This window comes from Vombatus ursinus, unplaced genomic scaffold (assembly GCF_900497805.2).
Source record: "Vombatus ursinus unplaced genomic scaffold, bare-nosed wombat genome assembly UNPS02014821.1, whole genome shotgun sequence".
Lineage (NCBI taxonomy): Eukaryota > Metazoa > Chordata > Mammalia > Diprotodontia > Vombatidae > Vombatus > Vombatus ursinus.
Window position 1 is genome coordinate 39,762,554 of NW_020954599.1, and position 26,157 is coordinate 39,788,710.

Consider the following 26,157-nt stretch of genomic DNA (forward strand, 5'->3'; position numbering starts at 1 on the left):
TCCTTAATTATGGCCCTTTGAATGAATCCAAATGTTACAGAACAAATTTGTTCTAAGGCTGCACTTAAGGATCTAGAAGGTCACACATGACCTCATGGCCACAGGTTTCTCCACCCCTGCTCTAATTGCTGGGGAAGAAAAACTCACTACTTCACAAAAACTGGACATATGTTTTGTACTAATCAACCTTATTCCAAAACTTCAGATTAGACATCAAAAAAGATCCAGGAGGGTAGAACCAAGATGGTAAAGTAAAAGAAGCAGGCAAGATTTTAAAACATTTCTCTCCAAACAATGTTAAAATAATACCTCAAATCAAATTCTAGAGTGGCAGAGGCAACAAAAGGTTGGGATGTGCCATTTTTTTCCAGGACAACTGAGGAGATTGGGATGGGGGATCTGTGGCACTGGGGCAGGGGCCGGCCAGGAGTCTATGGTTGGCAATAAAAGCACTGTGCAGAATATAAAATAAATAACATAAATCATCACCATTTCTCATCTATTAGCAACAAAACCCAGCAGGAAGAGTTAGAAGGAGAAATTCCATTTAAAATGACTGCAGACAATAAAAAATACTTGGGAGAATACCTTTCAAGACAAACTCAGGGACAATATGAACACAATTACAAAATGTTTTTTTAAGAAGTAAAGATAGCTCTAAACAATTTGAGGAATATTAATTGTTAATGAGTAGATTAAGCCAATATAATAAAAATGACAATTCTACTTAAATTGACTTTTATTCAGTGTTATACTAATCAAGCTACCAAAGAATTATTTGATACAACTATAAAAATAATAAAAATTTGTCACAAAGGACACAAAGTCAAGAATATCAAGAGAATCAGTTTTAAAAAAATGTGAAGGAAGAGGGCCTAGAAATTCCAGCTTTCATACTATATTACAAGGTGGTAATCATTAAAACAATCTGGTACTGGCTAAGAAAGAGAGTGATGAATCTGTAGAATATAGTATGGACAGCCCATAGCATGAAATGGCCATAATCATATAGTATTTGATAAACCCAATGATCCAAGCTTTGGGAGCAACAACTCAGTATCTGACAAAATTTCTTAGGAAAACTGGAAAGTAGTTTAACTGAAATTAGGCATAGACCAATATCTCGCACAAAGGTTTATCATGATAAGGTCAAAATGGGTACATAATTTAGACATTAAAGGTGATAGCATAAGCAAATTAGGGGAACATGGAAAATTGTACCTGTTAGATCTGTGGATTAGGGAAGAGTTTTTGAGCAAACAAGAGACAGAGAGAGGATCACAGGAAGTAAAGTGAATTTTGATTACATGAAATTAAAAATGTTTTACACAAACAAAACCAATGCAGTCAAAATTAGAAAAGAAGCAGGAAATGGGGGGATACAGCAAGTTTCTCTGATGGAAACCTCATTTCTCAACTTTATAATTAACTGAGTCAAGTTTATAAAAGAAAAAGAAAAAAATCAGAGGAAGGCACAGCCAAGATGGCAGAGTAAAAGTTGTGACTTCCTTGAGCTCTCCCCCAAACCACTCCAAATGCCTGTAAAAAAAATTACTCTAAACAAATTCTAGAGCAACAGAACCCACAAAATATCAATTAATAGACCTACATGTTATTATCATCTTCATTTTACAGATGAGGATACTGAGGAAGATAGAGGTTATGTGACTTTCTCAGGGTCGTATCCTCGTATCCAAGGCTGGATTTGAACTCAAGTCTTTTTCACTCGAAGTTTGGCCTTGCTCCATATCTGTCATATTGCTCTAAATCCCTCTTGTTAGAGAAGAAAGTTATCTGATAAAGTAGCTCAGTATAAATTTATAAGTGCAGAAAAAACTGCAAAGAGACAGTGATATAGTGATATTTAGGCAAGATAAAGAAATAGCTAATGGTAGAATGACAAATATAGTGATATTAAAGTGAGAAACTGAGAATTATTAGTTGGGAGTGCCGATGATCCAACACATTGCATCATTTCTGTAACTATACCTCTGCATTCAGGCAGAGCTGTAAAAACCTTTTGAAACCTGGTAGCCATTCCCCAAAAAAATGAAGAGGCTGCCAAAATGTCAGCTCCTGTAGCACACCTTGAGTTTTATAAATCCTGGATACACAGACCTTGCATATGAAAGATTGCTGTTTCAAGATCTCTACCCAGAGGTGTCCTTGATGTAGAAAGTCATTGCAATATCCTGGAATGGCTCTGTAAACTTCATCAGGCATTTACACATATCTCTATTCACCTACTGAATGGGTTACCCTTCAGAGTCCAAAGAGAAGGGAACCATCTCAGCAAAAATTGAAGTGAGACTACTTGAACACCATTTAAATGACTAGAATAAGGACATAGAGAAGAGGTGGTGTTGAAGGTCAGAGATTTGGTGGTGGATAATTTCTCAACATGGTTTAGCCACAGAGCTATGTCTCCTATCACTGCAAAGGAGCCAGGCAGTCATTTTAAGATGTTGGAAGAAACCATTTGCTGCAAATTGCAAGATCACTTAAACATACAGTCTTGTGCTGAACACTTCTGTTGATTATATAAATTCTTTGTATCTATACTTCACCGTGAGACTTGTTAATGTTCTAAACATTAAAAAAAAAACCACAATTGTATGCTGTGATATTTTTCTAATGTGTGTATTTATGCATCCAGCTGCATGAACTGTTCTGCTTTAAGCATTTTTCAACTCTAACCTGTGACATTGTGCTAATGTGTGTATTTATGTACATCACAAAGAGCTGTTAGCATTAGAAACATTTTTAAAGGAATCTATCCAGAGATATTTTTAACTAATATTTGTATTACAAAGTGTTTCATAGGGGTTGAGGTCTTTTTTTCCCTAATGATTTGAAACTATCCATTTTTCAATGGCACACAACAGCCTTACTCTTTGCCTACTTGACAGTCTTCCTCCCATCCTGGAATGTGGTCCCTTTGTCTCTGGGTACATCTGGGTTATGTAGTTATCAAAAAAGCCCTGTCATGACACCTGAACAAGAACTGTGTGTTTTGCAGTGAATAGCTCAGAATATTTTTATATATGAATATTAATGAACACTTTACTAAAGGTCTACAATCTAATGAACAACACCCAGAATCCTCTTGAGTCAGTTCTGTGAAAAGAGTGTACTTAGAACTCATATTTTAAAAATTTTGATAAACCCTTAATTTTTTTCAATTCCTGCATTCACTGTAATTTCTGAGATTGACTGACAACACCTTTTGGGGAGGAGTAGAATCGTAATTACATTGCCAAGGAACCTGAAAGAAAGCTAGAGGCAGGGCTGGTCAGCATCATTCTTCAAACTAGTAAACATTTCCTCATAATTAAGACATTCAGGAGTACTGAGCAACACAGGCTCAGCTTCTGTAAAGCTATGAAGGAGGAAGTATCCTTACTCACCGTCAGGGGTATCCTTAGCCTCCTTACAGAACATGCAGACCAAATGAAAACACAGCAAAAAACCTGTATCAGACAATGTAGCTACATTGTACTTGGTTTCACCATCAAAACAGTTTATGACAATGTGTCTTCCTAAAAAATAACTATTATATAGCCAAATTCATTTACATTTCTTCATCAGTCTTATTTACTTTCCCTAAATTATTTGAGTCACTTTTGTCTGTATCTTTTCCATTTGTTCCCCATATTTGTTAAGCTCATGTGCAAAAGGACAGACAGACTTTTAAACTTACAGTGTGCATTTGGGCACACTAAAGAAGAATCTCTCCATTTCCTCCTCCCTGAGAGCAAATATTACACTCCCCAAAGGTCTGCCATGGTGTCTGCATTTTTTCTAGTAGATTCTCATTACTTATATTTAAGTCATTGTGTCTTCCAAGTACAAATACAATGGGAAAAGTAGTCAGTAGATCAGTCAATAAATATTTGTTGAGGGACAACAAAGTCCAGAGAGCACAATAGAAAGAATGGGTAGTTTTAGAGTTGAACAAAAGTGGGGAGAGTTAGGGTAAGGAGACTAAGAGAATGGACAGAGAATAGGGTTCAAATGATGATTGATAACTCAGTCATCCTATCCCAGTGTTCAGGATCACTGGGATAGGATGAGCATAATGAGGGTGGAGTTTATTAATCATTGATGATGAGTTTAGATAGATTTTCTCAGTCCATAAGGGTCTAGGGTCAAGGAGAAGTTCTCACAAGGTGTTAAGCAGCTCAAGTGAAAGAACAAGTGGGACGAGCTGATGGAATGACATTTCTCTCCTAGTTCTTCAGGCAAGAGACAGGGAAAGGGAACAGAAAGTAATGAGATCTCTCTCTGTCCCCTATAAGTGTGAAAAAGCCAATCCAGGGGATTATCTCTGCCCCTCTCTCTGTATCTCTTTATTCCTGTATCTCTCTGTGTGTATCCGTCTGTCTGTATCTCTCTCTCTCTCTCTCTCTCTCTCTCTCTCTCTCTTTCTCCCTACACTAATGAGGTTAATAATATAACATATTATATGTCATCAGCATGATAAACAAAGAGGAAAAGCATCCAGATAAGTACTACACATGACTGCCATCTTAATTGTTGATTTTAGATGACACATCGATAGTGGTATCATACTTCATCAGACCAATGAGGAGACCCAGCCATCCTGTATTCCCCAGTGGTTCTGGTTGGTAATAGGGCATGTTAAAGAGTCTGAGTTTTTGTCCCCATCACAATTAAAAGAAATGCAGAGGGCTCAGACTTCTGAGATGAATCAATTAATTGATCAAATGTATAAATCAGGTGTTAAAAAAATCTTAACTTAGGAGAAGTGAAGTGCTTTGATTAATTAATAAAGATAGATAATGCTACTCAGACACCTACTGGTTAAAACAATAAGGTACATATCTGAGCCTATGTATAATAGAACAAGATAGTTCAGGATCACCCTCTACAGCAGTTCAGTTGAGTAGTGGTGGAATCCAGTTGTGAAAAACTCCTAAGAAGGATTTGCTCTTGGAAAGGGGCTTGTGAGGGAAGATCATATCTCTATCTTGCTCCTCCTTCATTGACCAGGTGATATCCTTGTGAACTTTGAAAGGTGAGCAAATCTGAAGTTCCCATCAGCATCAGTAGTAATGTCCACTGGAACAGTAACAATATGTTCTGAGCAGCAGCAGTGCATGGCAACATCTGCATTGTAGCAAGAAATGTAGCTTAAGAACTATATAAGAACAAAAACCTTTGAGCCCAGCAGAGAGCTAACCTAAGGGAAAATCTATGAGGACTTCATAAAGAGATAGAGGAACTTGAATAACCAGAAGCTATATTCACTCTTTGGCCACATGTATACTCTAATTTCAAGTCCACTCCTCCCAGGGACATTGGACATACAAGGGGAGAATGTGCCCCACTTATTTAGGGGAATATTTATGTAAAACTGCCCTTGCTACACCTGTTTAGTAAATTCTTTTCTAAAAACTAATTAATCCAGGCTAAAATTCAATGAAGAATACGGTGATGGAGGCTCAGAAGTAACAGTACTAGAAGATATCAGACCCTCAAAGTTATCCCTAGAAGCCCCTCAAGTTATTCTAAATCTCAATTACAAGTGCAGGTTGGAGGAGGATCCACTGTGGGGAAGTATTATACATGTATAGACTATGTTACCTAATTAGTCCAAGTTTTAAGCTGGGTGGAAGAGGTGAGCAGCCAGAGCATAAATGTTCATGGCCAAAAATCTCAAGAGTGCTGGGGATTTTAAGGCTTTTGGCTGTAATATAGTCTGACACATTTATTTTAAAGAAAAATAAACTGAGTCTCCAAGAAGTAAAATGACTCACGCAAGATCACACAGCTAATGGCAGAGCTAAGATTAAAAACCGGGTCTTCTTATTCCTAATCTCATGTAAAGTTCATTCCAGCATGTCATTTTACCTCCTTGTCTTGCTCCATTTCCAATTCTCTATCCCAAACAGTGCTGGGTATGGTAAAGTGGAAGTAGTATGAGGATTTGTCTGTAGGAACTTGAGTTCAGGTACTGTATCTAATACTCTGACATGTCACATAGGATATCTAACACTCTGAATGAGTCTTTTTCCATTCTTTGGTGACTTCATCTTAATATACTAAGAGTTGAATCTCCTCATGAAAGTGAAAGAGGTACCACAAGAAAAAAGTGGTCATAGAAGGCATGAAATTGTGAGGATTCTTGGAGATGGCTAAGTAGGTCAGAAAGTTCCAAGCTCTTAAGATTTTCCTCCACAAAAGAGATGAAATAGCACCTCAGGGCGAATATTGAATGGTAAAAATTAATAAGAGTTGGGACAGAACAGGGGTCTTCCTGGGACAATCAGAGATCTGAAGAAAAATCCCAGGATGAGGTTTGGTCCCTGTGAAAAGTAAAAACCTCCAGGATAGGTCCTAGGTCCCCTTTAACAACAAATGGCAAGCCCTGGGGTTAGCTGCCTCAGCCCCAGATGCAGGAACTTTACCCCTAGGACAGTGAGTAGTGCTGCAAGTCTGAGCCAGTGAAGATTGAGGGAATCTCTGCTGACAAGGAATGCCAGACCCAGCTGTGCTGCAGAAATGCAGTAGGAGGGAAAAGGAACCTGTACATGCCTGGTGATTGCAGAAGCAGTGGGGTGAGGACACCGCTGCCTATGGGCACTTACAGGAGGCTGGAGGTCTTGGTTCCAGTTCCAGACCAGAGGAGAGAATGGAAGGAGGATCTGAGGCCAGAGGCACCATCCCTCATATCCCAGGACTATAGGTGATTATAAAAAGTAAGCTATTACAATTTTTTTTTAAAAAAATGCACCAGGAAAAGGAGAAATAATTCAACCATAGAGAGTTAATATGGGAATAGAGAAGACTGGGGTTTGTCTTCAGAGGAGGATACTGAAGCAAAGAAATCCTCTTCTACCCCAAAGAGTAATGTCAAATTACCTGCTCAAAAAGAATTCATAGAAGAACTTTAAAAAGACTTTAAAATCAAATGAGAGAGACTGAGGAAAAAATTTTAAAAAAAGAAAAAAAAGAAAAATCCAAGAAAAATGATAAGATTATGAAAAGAAAGTCAAGCAATTAGGAAAGAAGATCCAGAATCTTAAAGAAGAAAATGACTCCTTGAAAATCAGAATTGGGTAAGGGGAAGCCAGTCAAGTTATGGGAGATGAAGAAATAATAAAACAAAATACAAAGATTAAAAAAATATGAAAAAATGTGAAACATCTCATAAGAAAAACAACTGATCTGGAGAACAGATCAAGAAAAGAAAACATATGATCAAGAACAATAATATTGGTATAATAATACAAGAAATAATTAAAGAAAATTGTCCTGAAGTACTAGAACAAGAGAGGAAGGTAGAAATAGAAAAAATCCACTGATCACCACCTGAAAGAGACCCTATAAGGAAAACCCACAGGGATATCATAGTCAAATTCCAAAAAACCCCAGAGTGAGGATAAAAATTTACAAGCAACAAGAAAAAACAATTATGGTGGTATCACAATTAGGATCACACAAGACCTAGCAGTTGTGGCATTAAAAGACCTCAGGGTCTTGGAACACTATATATCAAATATCAAAAAGAACTGGAGTTCTGGGCAAAAATATAGCAAAACTAAGCACAGTCCTAAATGGAAACAAAAATGGACATTTAAAGAACGGTCAGACTTTTAGGACCCGGTTAAAAAAAAAAAGAACCTGAATTTAACAGAAAATTTGTCAAATTTGTCAAATTGGCTTTACAAGAGCCAAGAGAAATATAAGGTACATACCAAATATTAATTACAAGGGACTCAATATTGGACACACTGTTTACCTTTTATGTATGTAAAATGTAAAACCTATGTCTAAGATTGTTACTGGTAATTGGGTAACTCATAAGAAAGATTGGGTTAGACCTGAGTATAATATGACTTTAAAAAGTAAAACCACTTAGGAACAGCTAAAAAGAGTAATTATTTTATACAAATGAGGTGAGAGAGAAAGAACTGATACAGAGGAATTAGATGGAGACCTACTTCCACTGGAAATGGGTTCAAGAGGGAACAATACATGTATATCTAGAAGAGTATAAAAGTCTTGTAAATTCAGAAAGAAATAAAATGCTAAGGGGGTAAGGAGGGGGGAGAAAATAAGAGAGGGATATCCAGAGAGGAGTGTGAAGGAATAGATCAAAGGGGGATATAAAAAAGTGTTTAGATTTATGGGAATGGGAGGATAAGGGAGGGATCCTTGGAAGAGGGGCAGGTTAAGTAAAAAAAGGGCAAGGTAGCAGGTAGAAGTAAAGTAGAGGAGTTCACATCCTGCCTTGAAAGGAATTTTCAGTTGCAATCAATTCCAGTTTCCTAACAGCAACTCTTGAGATCTTTCAAATTCAAGTGGCTGATAGGGCACCATGTAATGCTAAATCAATAATTAGAAATCAGTTTTAGAAGGAGGTGGTATTTAATGAGGACTTGGATTTGGGGTGAAATTTCTAGGTGAGATCAAATCCTTAAAGTCATGAAATATTCTAATAAGTTGAGGATGTAATTCATAACAATAAATATCAAGATACAGGCACACAAATTTCTCTGTAAACTATATAGTGTTAGATTACAGAAGATCTGAAGGAAAAAGAGGAAGATCTGTCTATTTTCCCTGTATCTTTCCTACTACTTCTAGCCTAATAAGTTCACTTGTGATTTACCTTGCTTCTTGCTAGAGTCTTTGTAACCTACTTCTCTGTTCTCCTCATGGATTAGAGATAAAATCATACTTTTTGTATTCCAATTTCCAGGCTGAATTCAATGTTCCTGAGGGGAACTGTACCTGTTTAAGGAATCTGTTTAAGGAATGGACCCATATTAAGTAAAGAAGGTCCTACCTTATAAGCAAAAGAAAGCCATGGAATCTAACAAAACTATTTTTCTTTAAGGACTCAGGTGAGGTAAGGATATTCCATGACATCTCCATTCAAATGCACAAGAAGGTGTCAATCAAAAAATTATGGCATTGCCAAGGAAAACAAAACAAGCATGTTTCTGAATGTCAGCAGGTCTTTGAAATACACTCCTTGTACCTGTCAGCAGTTTTTCTCTCTATCAAGCACTGCTTATTCTAAAGTATGATTGGAATTAAATGTGAAAACAAAGAAGGTAGTGATTTATGATGCTGTTTGGCTCCCTTGTGTACCCAAAAAGTCTCCTACTTAGGGATGACTATTCAGAAAATTCAAGAATCCAGTCTATTATAATAATGTAAAAACTGATAAATCTGAGTTCAACTTTTTTTCCCTTTTGTTATGTATTGTTCTGTTTTGTTTTTTTCCTCAAAGGATTCTGGATAGAATTTGTATTGAATCATGGATTGCACAGGCACCAGATGGAGCAAATAAATCTCATTTATACAAATATCTTAGGTGTATTTTCATGTTGGGTTGCATTCTTGACTTCAAGACATCCATCAACTGACATGCAGAATGTATGTTTGTTAGAGCTCAAGGTAACACCTACACAGCCTGTTGCCCTCTCAAATTCCTTCCTGATAGGTGAACAATGTTAGAATTGCATATGCTGGTAAAGATAGTATCCTACTATACTCTATGATTACTCGATAGATGTTACTTACTGATGTGAAGACCTAATTGTTAACTGATTATTAATCAATAATAAATAAACATTTAATAAATGCTTGTTGATTGTTTATGATGATCGCAATGTATGTTCATTAACTATCAGTAAAGGCGAATATCTTCAGCTGCTGTCTGACCTCCCAGCTTTTACTATCCTTGTCACATTTTAATTAAATTTAATATCGTATAGGTCAGAGATTCAAAATACAGATTCCTCTACAATGCTAGGTGCTTCCATAGCAACAAAGATAATAGAAGTTGTACTGTGATTTTTTTTTGTCTGATGTCTAATTGCATTCCTCATCTTTACCTTGTAGAAGAAAAGGATTTTTTTTATCAAACATGCTGAACTTTGGCATCTTTTCTTTTATGTCTAAGACCTTCATTTCTGAAGATAAATACCTAAAATTCCCCTAATTTGCAAAATAACCCCAGCATCCTCTTTTTAATCCAACCACTCCCACTACAATGCAGCCAGAATCTACTAGTACCTTGCAGCCCAACACATAAAATGTGGCCAATTCTTCTGCCTGTAAATTCATGGTATGTATATTTTCAGCAGTGACTTTTGAGGTCTTGACACAATGACAGGCTTTTTTCCACATCACTAAGGAATTTTCATGCAGTTTATTATAGTGGCTTGTATTCTTTACAGGAAATGCCCTGCCATTTACATCAAAGAGCCAGGCAGACACCTTGCTGACATTTCAGAAAACACCACAAGACAATTGGAAAGAGAATTAATTAGTGGTCTCTTCTTGGACTTCACAATCATGATTTCTATTGTCTACATAATTTTTTACCTTTGATATAGATTTTGAAAAACCATCAAGAGAAAAAGAAAAGAATCTGAAAATATTTGTTGATGTTCTCATCTCTTAATCATTCACTCAGCTCATTCTGGCTTTATAGAACTGAAAGAGACAAGGCAGCCCGCAAATTTAGCCTCCACGTTAATTCTTTGAGCTTATTCCTAGACATAGGGGAAGAATAGTGGAGAATTCCAAAGTAGCTTAAATGCTGTTTTGTTATTGGCAAGGGGTGGGGAGGTGTTTAGAACTATGTTGAATTAACAACTTTCCTATAGAAAGATGCAACTCTAAATTAACTAGTTTTAATAGAACTAAGGGAATTTATATTCCAGGAGTTCCTCCTGAAAAGTCAGAAGCCATTTTGTCATGCTTCTAGAGAGATTATAATCACTGCAATGACCTATGAGTAGACTGTGTATTGCTAACGTAGGGGTGGGGGAACAAAATAAAACAAAACAAACTCAGGGAAAATATCTTTCTTCTATGGGGGGGATGTTGATCATGGACAGCATATGATCAAATTGATTGTTCTCAGAATTTTGCAATAACAACTTAGTGTCTGTGCCCCATGAAATAAAAATTTCCCACCTTTGTATTTCTATCTTTCAACAGTATACTATCTCATTCATCTTTCAACTGTATCACTTCTAAATTATACTTAGGTATTTTTTCCTGTAATATATTTCCCCTAATTACATGTTAAAACAATTTTTAAACATTTTTAAATGTTAAGTTCTAAATTCTATCTCTCTTTCCACCCTCCCTAAGACAGTAAGCAATAACATGTAAGTTATACATGTGCAATCATGTAAAATAATTCCATATTAGTCATTTTGTATAGGAAGACTTGAATAAAAGAAAAAGAATGAAAGAAATTAAATGAAAAATAGCAGCTTCAGTTTGTATGCAACTATCAGTTCTTTCTCTGGACATTGATAGTGCACATCATCTTCAGTCCTTTGGTTGGGATTGTCTTGGACTTGGATCATTGTATTCTGAGAATACTTAAGTCATTCACAATTCTTCATCAAACAATATTGTTGTTACTGTGTGTACAACATTCTCTTGGTTCTGTTCATTTTGCATCAGTTCATGTAAATCTTTCCAGGTTTTTCTGAAATCATACTGCTTGTCATTGCTTATAGCACAATAATATTCCATTACAATCATAAGCCACAGCTTGTTTAGCCGTTCCCCAATTGATGGGCATCCCTTTGATTTTCAATTCTTAGCCACCACAAAAACAGCTGCTATAGCTACTTTTGTAAAAATACATCCTTTTCCATTTTTTGGATGTTTTTGGGATATAGACCTAGCAGTGGCATTGCTGGGTCAAAGGGTATGCACTGGTTGGGCCTGCGCTAGACAGCACTTTATTCTTACTCTGGTGTAACAGACTTTTGCTGCCAACTTTCTAAAATGTCTTGGGCTGGAAAATTGTTTAACCCCCAAAACCAAAATTGTTTGTGGGTTCTTCTGCTCCAGAATTTGTTTAGAAGCATTGTTTTAAAGGTATTTGTAGGGGAATTTAGAAGAACTCAGGCAAGTTCCTGCCTTTTCTCTACTATCTTGGCACCACTTCCCTCAGGACTTATGATTCTAAGACCAATGTTCTCTATGGTAAGTTCATAATTCCCTGAATCATTTTCTTCTTTACTCACTGACATGAGTTGTTCTGTTCATCTTTCAGATAATCTCGACATTATGTAACTCTTGAAGCTCTGCTAAAAATGCTGAATAATATTCTGGAATTCTCCTCATGTGACTTATTTGCCTTTTCCTAAAGCTCTCAAACATACATAATCAAATACCCTAGTTGACCATCTTTATCTTTTCTTTAGCATCAATTCTCTATGAATAGTTTCTTATCTAAACTTTCACTTTAAAAACCATAAAATCAAAGCAATAAAGGACTTAGGTTGTTATTTAATCTACCACCTCTTTTTACCAATGAAGAAACTGAGTTTCAGGGAAGTTAACTGTCTGACCCAAGATCACACAGGTTCTCCGACTCCAATGTCAGAACTCTTTTCATTGTATCTTGCTATAGTATCATCTCTGTCACAAGGTGTTTAAGACATTGTTATAATGACTTTTATGCCTCTTTCCCCAATTTACAATGTGTATAAGGTCATATTTATCATATTTATGATTTGGGGAAAAGTTTTCAAATTCACAAAAAGAAGGGTAAGCATGGTCTACGTAATGAATACAGGCACTGTAAAATGGGAGGCCTGGGATCAAATGAGGAACATTGGTCTAGATGGAGCTTTAAAAACTTTTCTAACATTTTATGATTCCTAATTTCCCCATCTTCAAATTTATTGCACTTTGGTCCCTTGTAATTCTACAAAATTGTATTAATAGGCTGCTCTTTCACAAAAAGGATAAAAAAGTATCTCTGTATTCTACATTTACAGCCTTCAAATGGTATGCCTTTAAAATTCCATTGAATTACACTTTCTTTTTACATTAACATCCTCTGATGGAGATAAAATCTTTGGGTGAAGCAACATGGTTCAGTGAAAGGAAGACTGACCTCAGAGTCAGGAAACCTAGATGCTAATCCCAAGTCTACTACTTTCTAGGTGTATGGTTTTGGACAAATCATTTATCCTCTTGAGACCTCAGTTTCCACATTTATAAAATGAAGTGAAATTAGAATTCCATTCTAGTTCTTATGACATATAATTTTCTCATATTGCAGGTAGCTATCTAGTCATGGAATAATAGGCTATTGGAAAATAGGATGAAAAAGAAGGGAACTTTCCATATTCCCAGTAAATTGAAATGTAAGAAAATCTAGGCATACAACTTTATAGTAAATTCTAGGCTATAGAGGGTCAAATTAAGGCAGACAGGAAAAAGGCCCAGTCCATTAATTGGGTAGAGCAGGGACATTTTAGGAAGTCACAGAACCAATCAAAGATGAAGTAGTCCAATAGCAAGAACTTTTTTTTCCATTTTTTCCCACTAGGCAATTTATATGGATATGCTGTCTATATCCTGATATTTCCTTTCCCTGTTCAGCTCTTATTGTTTGAAAGGGCAGAGGGAAAAAAGTTTTAAAAAATCATTGATTGGGACAGATATATGCCAAGCTTAAACAGTCATCAAACTGAAATTATCAGGCTGAGGCTGGATGATAATTTGTTGAGTATGTTGTAGTTAGTATTCTTCTTCAGGAATGGGTTGGGCTAGATGGCTAATGAGGTACATTCCAAATGCAATATCATATGATACTGTGATCATTCCCAGGAATTTCATTCATCACCACTAACTTCATTATTAAAAAAAAAAATTATCATTATTTTGCATCTTTTCAAGTTGGAGGGGTTGGTGCCAAGATGGTGGAGTAAAGGCAGGAACTCACTGAGCTCTCCCCCAAATCCCTTTAAATGCCTTTAGAAATAACTCTAAACAAATTCTAAAGCATCAGAACCCAGAAAAAGATGGCATGAAACAAATTCCCAGTCTTTGACAGCTGGGAAAGTCAGCAAGAAAGGTGTGTTGCATCAGGGTGAGAAAGAAGCACAGTCCAGGACAGGCCATACCAGTGCTGATCTGGCCTCAGCAAACACAGAGCAGGCCTCAGGAGCACTAGCATAGTAGAGCTTGAAGAAGCAGTGGAAGGAAAACCGTCTTCACAGTTCTAAGGCAGCAAAGAGTGTTTGTGATTACTCACAGACCAGAGCACAGAGCAGGAGAGAAGTAAACACCTCTCCTTAGAGCATACCACCTTGAAAGAACTGCAAATTTATAGGTCCCTAGAAGTATCTCTGAAAACAACTGCATAAAAACCCTGAAGCTTGGGACAGTGTGCAATCTACCTTGGAAGTAGAGCCCTACTTTAACAAACAGTTAAGTGAAGTAATAGGCTGGGAAAATGAGCAAACAATGTAGAAAACAAAACCTCTGACTAAAAAGTTTTTATGGTGACAAGGAAGACCAAAACACACACTAAGAAGAAGACAACAATGTCAAAGATCCTACATCCAAAGTCTCCAAGAAAAATATTAATTGGTCTCAGGCCATGAAAGAGCTCAAAAAAGATTTTGAAAAATAAGTAGGAGAGGTAGAGGACAAATTGGGAAGAGAAATGAGAGTGATACAAGAAAATCATGAAAAATGAGTAGACAGCCTGCTAAAAGAGACCCAAAAAATACTGAAGAAAATAACATTAAAAAAAAAACAGACTAAGCCAAATGGTAAAAGAGGTGCAACAAGTCAATGAGGAGAAGAATGCCTTAAAAAGCAGAATTGGCCAAATGGAAAAGGTGGTACAAAGGCTCACTGAAGAAAATAATTTCTCAAAAATTAGAATGGAGCAAATAAATTAGTGACTCTATGAGAATTCAAGAAATTATAAAACAAAATCAAAAGAATGAAAAATAGATGACAATGTGAAATATCTCATTGGAAAAACAACTGACAACTCATCCAGGTGAGATAATTTAAAAATTATTGGATCACCTGAAAGCCATGATCAAAAAAAAAATGGCCTAGATATCACCTTTCAAGAAATTTTCAAGGAAAACTGTCCTGATATTCTAGAACCAAAGGGTAAAATAAAAATTAAAAGAAGCCATTGAACACTTCCTGAAAGAGATCCCAAAAGGAAAAATCTTAGGAATATTGTAGCCAAATTCTAGAGTTCCCAGGTCAAGGAGAAAATATTGCAAGCAGTCAGAAAGAAACAATTCAAGTATTGTGGAAACACAATCAGGATAACAAAAGACTTAGCAGCTTCTACATTATGGGATTGGAGGGCTTGGAATATGATATTCCAGAGGTCAAAGGAGCTAGAATTACAACCAAGAATCACCTACCCAGCAAAACTGAGTACAATCCTTCTGGGGAAAAATGGACATTAAATGAAATTGAGGACTTTCAAGCATTCTTGATGAAAAAACCAGAGCTGAATAAAAAATTTGACTTTCAAATGCAAGAGTAAAGAGAAGCATGAAAAGGTAAACAGGAAAGAGAAATCATAAGGGAGTTACTAAAGTTGAACTGTTTATATTCCTACATGGAATCCTACATGGAAATATGATATCTTTAACTCATGAGACCTTTCGAAGTATTAGGGTAGGGGTGTGTGTGTGTGTGTGTGTGTGTGTGTGTGTGTGTGTATACACACAAAGGGTACAGTGTGAGTTGAAAATGAAGAGATGATATCTAAAAAAATAAAATTAAGCTTTGAGAGAGGATTGTACTTGAAGAAGAAAAAGAGAGATAGAATGGAGTAAATTATCTCGCATAAAAGAGGGAAGGAAAAACTTTCACCATTGAGGGAAAGAAGAGGGAGGTGAGAGGGAATGAGTGAATCTTACTCTCATTGGATTTGGCTTAAGGAGGGAATAACATACACACTCAACTGGGTATGGAAAGTTATCATACCCTACAGGAAAATAAAGGGGAAGGGGATAAGAGATGGGGGGATGACAAAAAGGAGGGCAGATTGAGGGAGAGGGTAGTCAGAAGCAAGCATTTTTGAAGAGGGGCAGGGTCAAAGGAGAGAACAGAATAAACAGCGTGTGATAGGATGGAAAGAAATACAGTTAAGTCTTTCACAACATGACTATTATGGAAGTGTTTTGCATGACTACACATGTATAACCTATATCAAATTGCTTACCTTCTCAGTGAGGTTTGGTTGGGAGAGAGGGAGAGAATTTAGAACTCAAGGTTTCAAAAAACAAATGTTAAAAATTGTTTTTATATGCAACTGGGAAATAAAATATATAGGCAGCAGGGTATAGAAATCAATCCTGCCCAGAGGAAAATAGAAGGGGAAGGGGTAAGAGAAGTGGGCAGTGTGATGGAAGAGAGAACAGATTGGGGTAGGGGTATTCAGAAGGCACACCATTGGGTGGGGGGAAGGGAGAGCCGGGGAGAAAATTTGGAACTCAAAATCTTGTGGAAGTGAATGTTGAAAACTAAAAGTAAATAAATTAATGTAGTGTCCCCCAACTCTCTATTTTAAGTATTTTAATTAATAAATTTATTTTCTCTCCCTCTTTTTTTGAAAAAAAAAATAAATAATTTGTAGCAAATATTCATTGTCCAGCAAAACAGATTTCCTCGTTGACTTTATACAAAATAAATATCTCATTGACAAATATTGGAGGGGCTGTAGTGGGATAAAAGGCAAATTGATATACTTTTTTGATGGACCTGTGAATCGGTATAACTATTTTGGAAAGCGATTTGGAATTATATCCATTTCCTTCCATTGAACCACTTGAAACACTGCCTTATTCCTTGTCCTTCTTTTCTCTAGCCCTCCTTCTTTAAACAGAAAATTCATGTCTCATGATGCTTGGTTTACTTTTTTCCTCATGTAAAGTATGAGGCATGCCTCTTCTTTCACATCAATAATTGGTTATTTAAAACCTTCATATTCCAAACTATACCAAAGGAGAAAGTTTGATATAACAATATCATAAATGGATACCTCTATCAAATGTGTTCTCTGATACTTCATCATAGCACAAATTCTTAGATTCTTAATGGTTATGCCAGCAGTGTGCAAGTTCTGACAGATATTCCTTCCCAAAACTGAAAAAGTTTCAAGTATGAGCCCTGAAATTGACCATATGCTTTCATCTGAGCACTAGCTTTGTGAATTTCAGAGAATCTCATTACCAGTTTTGCATAAGAGTGATGAATTTTTCATCTACAGTAATTAAAAAGTCCACCAAGGTACAGGATATAGTACATACAAGGTTTGCTTTGTGGCCTGGTATACAGTTAATCCAATACTGAAGCCCAGGCTAGTTGCTAACATTTCCTTATTGGTGGTGGTCAGATGGAAGCCAGTGTCTTCAAGGTCATCATCTCCCAAATGGTCTCTGACCAAGTCCTCCTTCTGGAAGGTGGGGGTTAGTGCCCCACTTAACCTTCTACTGCTCACTCTTGGCCAGTCACTTGGAAAACATGAAAGGCCAATGGGAAGGACGGGTTTGTCAGAAGTACTCATGCTTCAGGCCATATTGCACTGATTTTCTGGCAAGCATAGTAGGTCAAGAACTTACTTCCATGATTCTCAAGTCTTATCTCCCATTGAGCTGAAGCTGGAATTGCCCAAATATCTTCCTGCCCTCTAAGGAGTATGGAAGAATTCCAGTGTCTGTACAGGATCAAAGAAGGCATATATGGTGTGGTATACACCATGTGGTATATAGCAGAGGACAAAAAGGTTGAAGCCCTGGTCAGAGTGGAGAGCCTCAAATCTTTCCCACAAGTTATTACAAGGATATTCTATAAAAGTCATTTCTTTACTGCTGTAAAGTCACTATAACCCAGACAAATCTCACTTGAAGTTCCAAGTTCCTTAAAAACTTTATTGATCTGGTCAATCTCTGATTTCCCTGGAAACAGGGACTTCTGAGTTAATGGAACTCCAAATATACAGCCCACCGACCACATGTCTATCATAGCAGAATATTCCTTCACTCCTAGTAACAGCTCTGGAGCCTAATACCACAGGGTCACCACCATTGGTGTGTAAGCTTTTAAAAGGGAGTCATATTCTCTGGTCAACCCAAAATTACCAACTTTTAAAATGTCCTTGTGATTGAGGAGCAGGTTGGAAGTCTTCAGGTCTCAATGAAGGATCCAACTTTCATGAAAATACTTCACTCTCCCTCCTGCCCCCACAGGAGCTGGATCATTAGTGTCCTCACTTCCCGTGGGATAAAGGGCTGATTCATGGTCTCCATGAGGCTCTTAAGGTTATGCCTCATGTCATTTATCATGATGTAGATCCCATCACAATGTCCCAGACAATGTTTGGGTGTTGAGTTTTCAGGATGTCATTGATTTCTCTGGGGGAGATAATTAGAAAGACTTCTTTCTTCTTTTTCACTTTCAAGCATTTCAGAGCCACAATTTCATCAATATTTTTGTCCTCTGCTATATACCACAGGGTGTATACCACACCATACATGCCTTCTTTGATCCTGTACAGACACTGGAATTCTTCCAAACTCTTTAGAGGGCAGGAAGATATTTGGACAATTCCAGCTTCAGCTCAAAGGGAAATAAGACTTGAGAATCATGGAAGTAATCTCCTTCCATCATATTAGATTACAACTTCCTCTGTCCCACTTTTTCCACCTTCTTCACTCTCTCCAAAATCTCAGACATCCTTGACTCTGTAACAGATAAGATGTTTTCCATTATCTTACTTTTCCTCTTCATTCATTTCTTCTTCACTCACTTTTTTAGTAAATACTTCCTCCAAATTGCTTCCCATCTCCTCCTCCTCCTCTTCTTCTGTTTTCTAATTCCTCACTGCTGCTCTCTTCTTCCTCTTCCTCAAAGCCAGACCCTGAATCTACTGATGAGGACTCAGCTGAACTCGTCTTCCTCTCACTGTAACTAATATTGTGTAAATCAGAAAGGAAATCTCTCTCTTCCAGTTTCTCCCCTTTGACAAGCTTCCTGTCATCTCCATAGATTTAGAGCTATAAGACCTCTGAAATTGAGTTCAATGCTTCCATTTTACACATGAGGACCCTGAGGCCCACATTCATTAAATGACTTCCTGAGGGACATACTTAGTATGAGCCAGGTTGTCTGGGATCCAATTCAATTAGTCAATAAACATTTATTAAGGTCCTACTATGAGCTAGACCCTAGGAATATAAAGAAACAAAAAAGACAGTTCTTACTCTGAAGGAGGTCAGTCTATGAGGGAGACAACATTAAAAACAACCATGTAAAACTATATCTTCATCTTTTTATTTACCTGAATTTTTAACTATATCTATTTACATCTGTAGAATTCCTTACATGACTGTTTCCTCAATATTATTAGATGCCTACTTGAAATGGAGAAATATTTAGATGTATATCATTCCATAAATGAACATTTTTTGACAGATAAACTTGTTTTTAAAGTATCTTCCACTTCAATAAAAATTTTAAATGCTTTTTTTTCAACTTCATAAAAACATCCAAAATCATTTGTATGTAAGATTTGGGGCATAATTAGAATTAAAAACCATTAAGATGCTGTAATAAATGCTTAAAAAAACTTTTTCACCTGAGTGAAAATGACATTTGCAATTCAGCTCACAGTCTGAAAATTCACAAGAAAATCAAATATCATGAGATTTAGGATAAATTTAATGCCCAAAGAGATTTGAATACATTACAATGAATATTGAATAAAGTACAACCTTTAGAAAAGTAAATATTTTTTCCAATTGGAATAAACCACCTAAACACTTTACTTTTTTCATATCTGCTTTTCATGAAAATTAGTAATTACACATGTCTTGTTGACATTATACTCATGTATTCAATATAAAGAAAGGAAATAATCCCCTAAGAAACATCCAGATATTAGAATCATCTCTTTAAAAAGCCAAAATTATTTAAATCAACTGGGAAAATGAATTAGTAAGATATTCTTATTTAACTCATACTTAAAAAAATAGGAAGTAAGGGGTAACTTTTTCTCCCTTTAAACAAGAGATCAATTCATAAAAAGAGAAATAATTTCTGATAAAAGAAAATTTAAAGCAAATTACAACATATAAAAATAAAACATAAAAAGTAGCAAATACTATTCCCAGTATCCATAATTCCATTTATCCTGTAAATTTTCCAACTCAATCATCTATCCTCATACCCATGCACATATGGTGGGTAGTCTGTGGTATATTCTATGGTAAGTATGACTATTGGCACTCCCTCTAAGTCTCAGCACAATGACAATACTCATGCTCTTTTCAGCCTGTGCAGACTCACTGGAGCATACGAAACCTAGTATCTTTGTATTCTTACTCCTGTAGTATTATGCTAAGATTATCCTGTTTTTTTTCTTCCTTTGGTCTCAATTGCAATCAGGGTCCAGTACAAAACTATTCCTCTCAAATTCTAGAGAACTGTTAAAGTAAAGATAAATCTGTTTCCTGCTCATTGATCATTTATAAAATACTCATTTTATATGACGTACTGAAAGACATAGGGGTTATAGCAAAAATGAATTACAATCAAATGTAGAGTATAGCACTAAATATTTTAACCAAGATTTCAAATATCTATAAGCCACAAAAGCAAATTTTCAACAATCATTACCTACCTGTCAGGAATGGTACTAAGATAAAATACTTTGTATAATATGAAGATTAGGGTGATTCTAATCTTAGTATCCTTGAATTAGTTTTTTGCAAGGTGCTTTAAAATGTTATGAATGCCAATCAACAATGTTTACCTATTGCTTTAAATAATTTATCATCTTTATTACTGCATCTGCATTTGATTTATTTCTTATCTAATTCTCTTTATATTATTTTGATACATTAATAAACCTAAGTACTATGGAAGATAGTTAATTGGGACACAGTAATTATTTTTAATATATATCTGGATCAGATGACAAAGAAAAATAAAGAAAGAAAAAAATCACACATTTCTTATCTTCTCTCCCTCTTAAAAAAAGAAAAACCTGGTATTATGTAAAACAGAACAAGTCAATAGGAAAATGTGATCATTGAAATAATATTTATTCTTTCTTGGGGTAGTTGCATTTCTTTCTTTTTTTTTCCAGAAAGATGTGTAGTTTATCCTATACATATTCTCTCCTAGCCATGGCAAACACTTCTGTCTCAGACTCAAATGATTGATATTTCCTATTTCATTATATTCAAAAGCTCTCCATTACTTAAGAGTATTCCTTTATGTTTTAATGTGGCTCTTACCAGAGTTTTCTTTCTTTTACTCAATCCCAGTTTCATTAAATGTTCAAAAAATTGTTGTAAAAGGCCATACAGAATAGGCAGCCCTTTTATTTATTTGTTTGTTTTACTAAAAAAGTATCAGGTATCAGAGTTCATCTCTTTTTGGATTATTCATGGTACCTAGCACAGTGCTAGCTAAATAGCTATTGAAGGAGTGTCACATATAACAGCTAAAAAGATACTATTGAGCCAAGATGGGCAGAATAAACAGTAAATCATTGTCACTCTCCCATATTCACTTCCGAACAACCATAAAATAGCACCCTAGAACAAATCCTGGAACAGCAGAGTGAGTGGAAATATGGGGTGGAGTAATCTTTTAGCCTGGGAAATCTGGAGGATCAGCAAGAAAGGTCCATCTCACTTGGGTAAAAGGGGAGTGAATTCCAGGAGAGGGAGCATTCCAGCAAGTCAGCAGCAAGCCCCAACTAAGCACACCAGTGGGAGATCCTGAGCCCCAGTGTGGTAGAGCAGGCAAACATCAATACCAGGACCCCTCCATGTGCCTTAGCATACCCAGGGGAACAGACAGACTCCAGCTCAGAGAACACCATGTGTTTCAGCATAGCCCCAGGTAAGCAGGCATCTCCAGTGGCAGGACCTCCTCGTTCTTCAGCATCCTCCAGCAGTTGGACCTCCCCATGCTTTGCCCCAGATGGGCAGGAGTCCTCTAGTGGCTGAACCTCCATGTGCTTCAATGTAGCTGTGGGGAAACACAGGAAAACCCCACCTGGCCTCACCATATGCCAGATACCATCAATAGGACCTCAGGTCAGCACAAGGTAAGTTACCAGACTCCTACAGCCTCTAACTGCCAGCATCCGAGGACCTAGCACACAAATTCAGTGACCATGTCCGTGACCCACAGCACAAGAAGCTTGGGACACTACCCCCTGTGCTCCACCAAAGGAGCTCAACTTTAATTTTTTTTAAATTTTTTATTTGTTTTTTTTAATTAATTTATTTCTAGTTTTCAACATTCACTTCCACAAGATTTTCAGTTCCAAATTTTCTCCCCATCACATTCCTCCCCCCACCCCAGGATGATGTGCATTCTGAATACCCCTTCCCCTAATCTGCTCTCCTTTCTATCTCCCCCCTTCTCTTATCCTCTTTCCCTTCTATTTTCCTACAGGACAGGATAGGTTTCTATACCCTATTGCCTGTAGATCAATGACTCAGCAAAATTGAGCATAATCTTTCAGGGAAAAAAGATGACATTCAATAAAATAGTGGACTTTCAATCATTCCTGATTGAAAAAAAGAAAAGCAGAGCTGAACAGAAAATTAAATCATCAAATACAAGACCCAAGAGAAGCATAATAATGTAAACAGGAAAGAAAAAAAAAACATGTTATTCAGTATGGTTAAACTGCATCTTTACATGGAAAGATGATACTTGTAACTCTTGAGAATTGTATATTTATTATGACATTTAGAGGGGGTGTACATAGACATTGTGAGTATAATTTGACTTTGGTATGATGATAAAAATAATTAATTAAGTGATGAAAAAAGGATTGTACTGTGGAAAGAGGGAACGGGAAGGCAGAATAGGGTAAATTACACCACATAAAGGGGCACAAAGACTTATTACAGCAGAGGGAAAGAGGAGAGAGGAATAAGCATTGTATGATCCTTTCTCTCATCATATTTGGTTCAAATAGGGAATAACATATACACTCAGTTGGTTATAGAAATCTATCTTACTCTATAGGGAAACAGGAGGAGAAAGGAGAAAGAAAGGGAGGGGGGCTTGGAGAAAGGAGGGAAGATTGAAGGAGGTGGTGGTCAGAAGCAAAATACTGGTGAAGAGAGAAAGTGTGAAAGAAGAAAGAAAAGTATAAATGGGGGGGAGAGAGGATGGAGAGAAAGACACAGTTAGTAATCATACTGTGAATGTTAATTGGATGAATTCTCCCATAAAACAGAAGCAGATAACAGGATGGATTAAAAAGCATGATCCTAAAATATACTGTTTACAAGAAACACCTTTTAAGCAGAGAGATACACACAGAGCAAAGGTAAAAGGCTGAAACAGAATATTTTTATGCTTCAGCTGAAGTAAAATAGATAAATAAAAAAACAAGAAGCAGAGGTAGTAATCCTGATCTGAGACAAAGCAAAAGCAAAAATGGATTTAATTATGAGAGAAAAGGAAGGAAACTGCCTCTTGCTAAAAAGTATCATAGACAGTGAAGTAATATCAATACAAAATACATATGCACCAAGTGGTATAGCCTCCAAATACTTAGAGGAGAAGTTAAGTGAGTGACAGGAAGAAATAGCAAAACTATACTAGCAGGAGACCTCAACCTTCCCTTCTCAGAAATAAATAAATCTAACCACCAAATTAGCAAAAGAAAAAAATTAGTTAAGGAAATGAATAGAATTTTATAAAAGTTAGATATGGTACATCTTGAAGAAAACTGAATGGGGATCAAAAGGAATATATACCTTTTTTTCTCAGTAGTACATGGGACCTAACAAAAACTGACTATGTTCTTGGGCATAAAAACTTCACAATCCAATGCAGAAAGGCAGAAATATTAAATACATCCTTTTCAGATCATGACACAATAAAATTTAAATATAATAAAGGGCCATGGAAAGATAGACTAAAAATTCATTGGAAGCTAAATAATCTAATCTTAAAGAATGAGTGGGTCAAACAACTCATAGAAACAACCAATAATTTCATCAAAGAGAAAGACAATAATGAAGCAATATATCAAAAATTACAGGATGCAGCCAAAGCAGGTCTTAGGGGAAATTTTATATCTCTAAAAACTTACATGAATAAAATGGAAAAAGAGGAGATCAATGAATTTGGTATGCAACTAAACAAGCTAGAAAAAGAACAAATTAAAAATCCCCAATTAAATACCAAATTAGAAATTCTGAAAATCAAAGGAGAGATTAATAAAATTGAAATTAAGAAAATTATTGAAATGACAAATAAAAGTAAGAGCTGGTTTTGTTAAAAAAAATAAAATAGATAAACCTTTCATTAATTTGATTTAAAAAAAAAGAAAGAAGAAAGCCAAATTATCGGCATCAAAAATGAAAAGGGTGAATTTACTACCAATGAAAAGGAAACTGAAACTAATAATTAGGAGCTATTTTACTCAACTGTATGCCAATAAATCTGACAAACTATAGGAAATGTGTGAATACTTGCAAAAATATAAATTGCCTAGATTAACATAAGAGGAAATAGAATACTCAAATAATCCTATTACAGAAAAATAAATTGAACAAACCTTCAATGACCTCCCTGAGAAAAAAATCTCCAGGTCAGATGGATATACAAGTGAATTCTACTAAAGATTTAAATAACAATTAATTTTAATACCCCCATAAACTATTTGACAAAATAGGCAAAGGAAGAGTCCTACCAAATTCTTTCTATGAAACAAATATGTTGCTGCTACCTAAACCAGGAAGAGCCAAAACAGAGAAAGAAAATTATAGATCAATTTCCCTAATGAATATTAATGCAAAATTTTTAAATAAAATATAAGCAAAGAGATTGCAGCAACTTATCACAATAAGAAATTATGAGCAGGCATATTTCAGAAAAACCTGAAAAACCGTACATGAACTGTTGCTGAGTGAAGTGAGCAGAACCAGGAGAACACTGAACATAGTAACAGCAACATTGTGCAATAACCAACTTTGAAAAACTTAGCTCTTCTCAACAATACAATGATCTAAGACAATTCCAAAAGACTCAGCATGAAAAATCCTTTCCACATCTAGAGAAGCAACTATGGAATCTGAATGTAGATTGAAGCATACTATTTTCTCTTTTTAAATTTTTTTTTCTTTCTCGTGATTTTTCTCTTTTTTTTCTGATTCTTTTTTCACAACATAACTAATGTGGAAATACGTTTGATATGATTGTATATGTATAGCCTATATGATTGCATACTGCTTTGCAGAGGGGGCAGTGGGGAGGGAGAAAAAAATCAAAATCTTAGAAAATTGAATGTTGAAGACTATCTTTACATGTAATTGGAAAAAAATAAAATACTATTAAGTGAAAAAATATATTTTCCTATACATAGTCTAAATAAGGGTATATTGCTACTTCAAATGATCCATAGATTCATAGTGTGAGACTTGACACTTATCCCTATTAAATATCATCTGATTAGATTTAATCCAATATTCAAGCTTGTCAAAATATTGTTACAGCCTCACCCTGCCTCCACCATCTTAGTCACATTAAACTAGCTGCTTGTAGGCAGCTAATACAATAGAGAGAGCACTGGGCTTGGAGTCAGGAAGACTTGAGTTCAAATCTGGTCTCAAACACTTACTAACTGTGTTACCCTAGGGCAAGTAACCTAATTTCTGGTCTCCTCAACTGTAAAATAGGAATAATAAGAGTACCAGCATTTTTCCATGTTTTCAATGAGATATTTATAAAGTACTTAGCACAGGGCTTGGCAGATACTGGATACTATATAAATGCTTATTCCTTCCTTCCTCTTTACCTTCTTATATTCATTTAATCTGCAAATTTCATAAATAAGTAATCTATACCTTCATTCACATCATTGATAAGCGATACATATTAAACATCCAAATAGAATCCTGGGGTACTGCATGGGATGTTTTTAATTGAGTTGCCATTGACCTCTCTCAGTGATTATTTTGGGAGGCTAGGTCATTTGGAATAGTGCCAATGTCATGTAATTTGATTATCATCTAACCATGTTGTCCACATGACGCCATCAGAGACTTTGTCAAAACTGCGGCTGAAATTTAGACAAATCATTTCTATTTTTGTTGTTGTTGTTGTTGTTGTTGTTGTCATTGTTGTTGTTCAGTCATTTCAGTCATTTCCAAATCTCCCTGACCCTGTTTGGGGTTTTCTTAGCAAAGATACTGTAGTGGTTTGCCATTTCCTTCTCCAACTCAATTTACAGATGAGGAAACCGAAGCAAATAGGGTTGACTTGCCCAGGGTCATACAGCTAGTAAGTGTCTGAGGCCAGATTTGAATTCAGGTCCTTCCTGAC

The 26,157-nt window shown here is 36.0% G+C and overlaps 1 pseudogene; it reads right to left on the reverse strand.

Moving 5' to 3' along the window:
- The window catches only part of LOC114024452, a 108,238-nt pseudogene extending 86,421 nt beyond the window's left edge, over positions 1–21,817 (reverse strand).
- Positions 21,818–26,157: the final 4,340 nt, after the last annotated feature.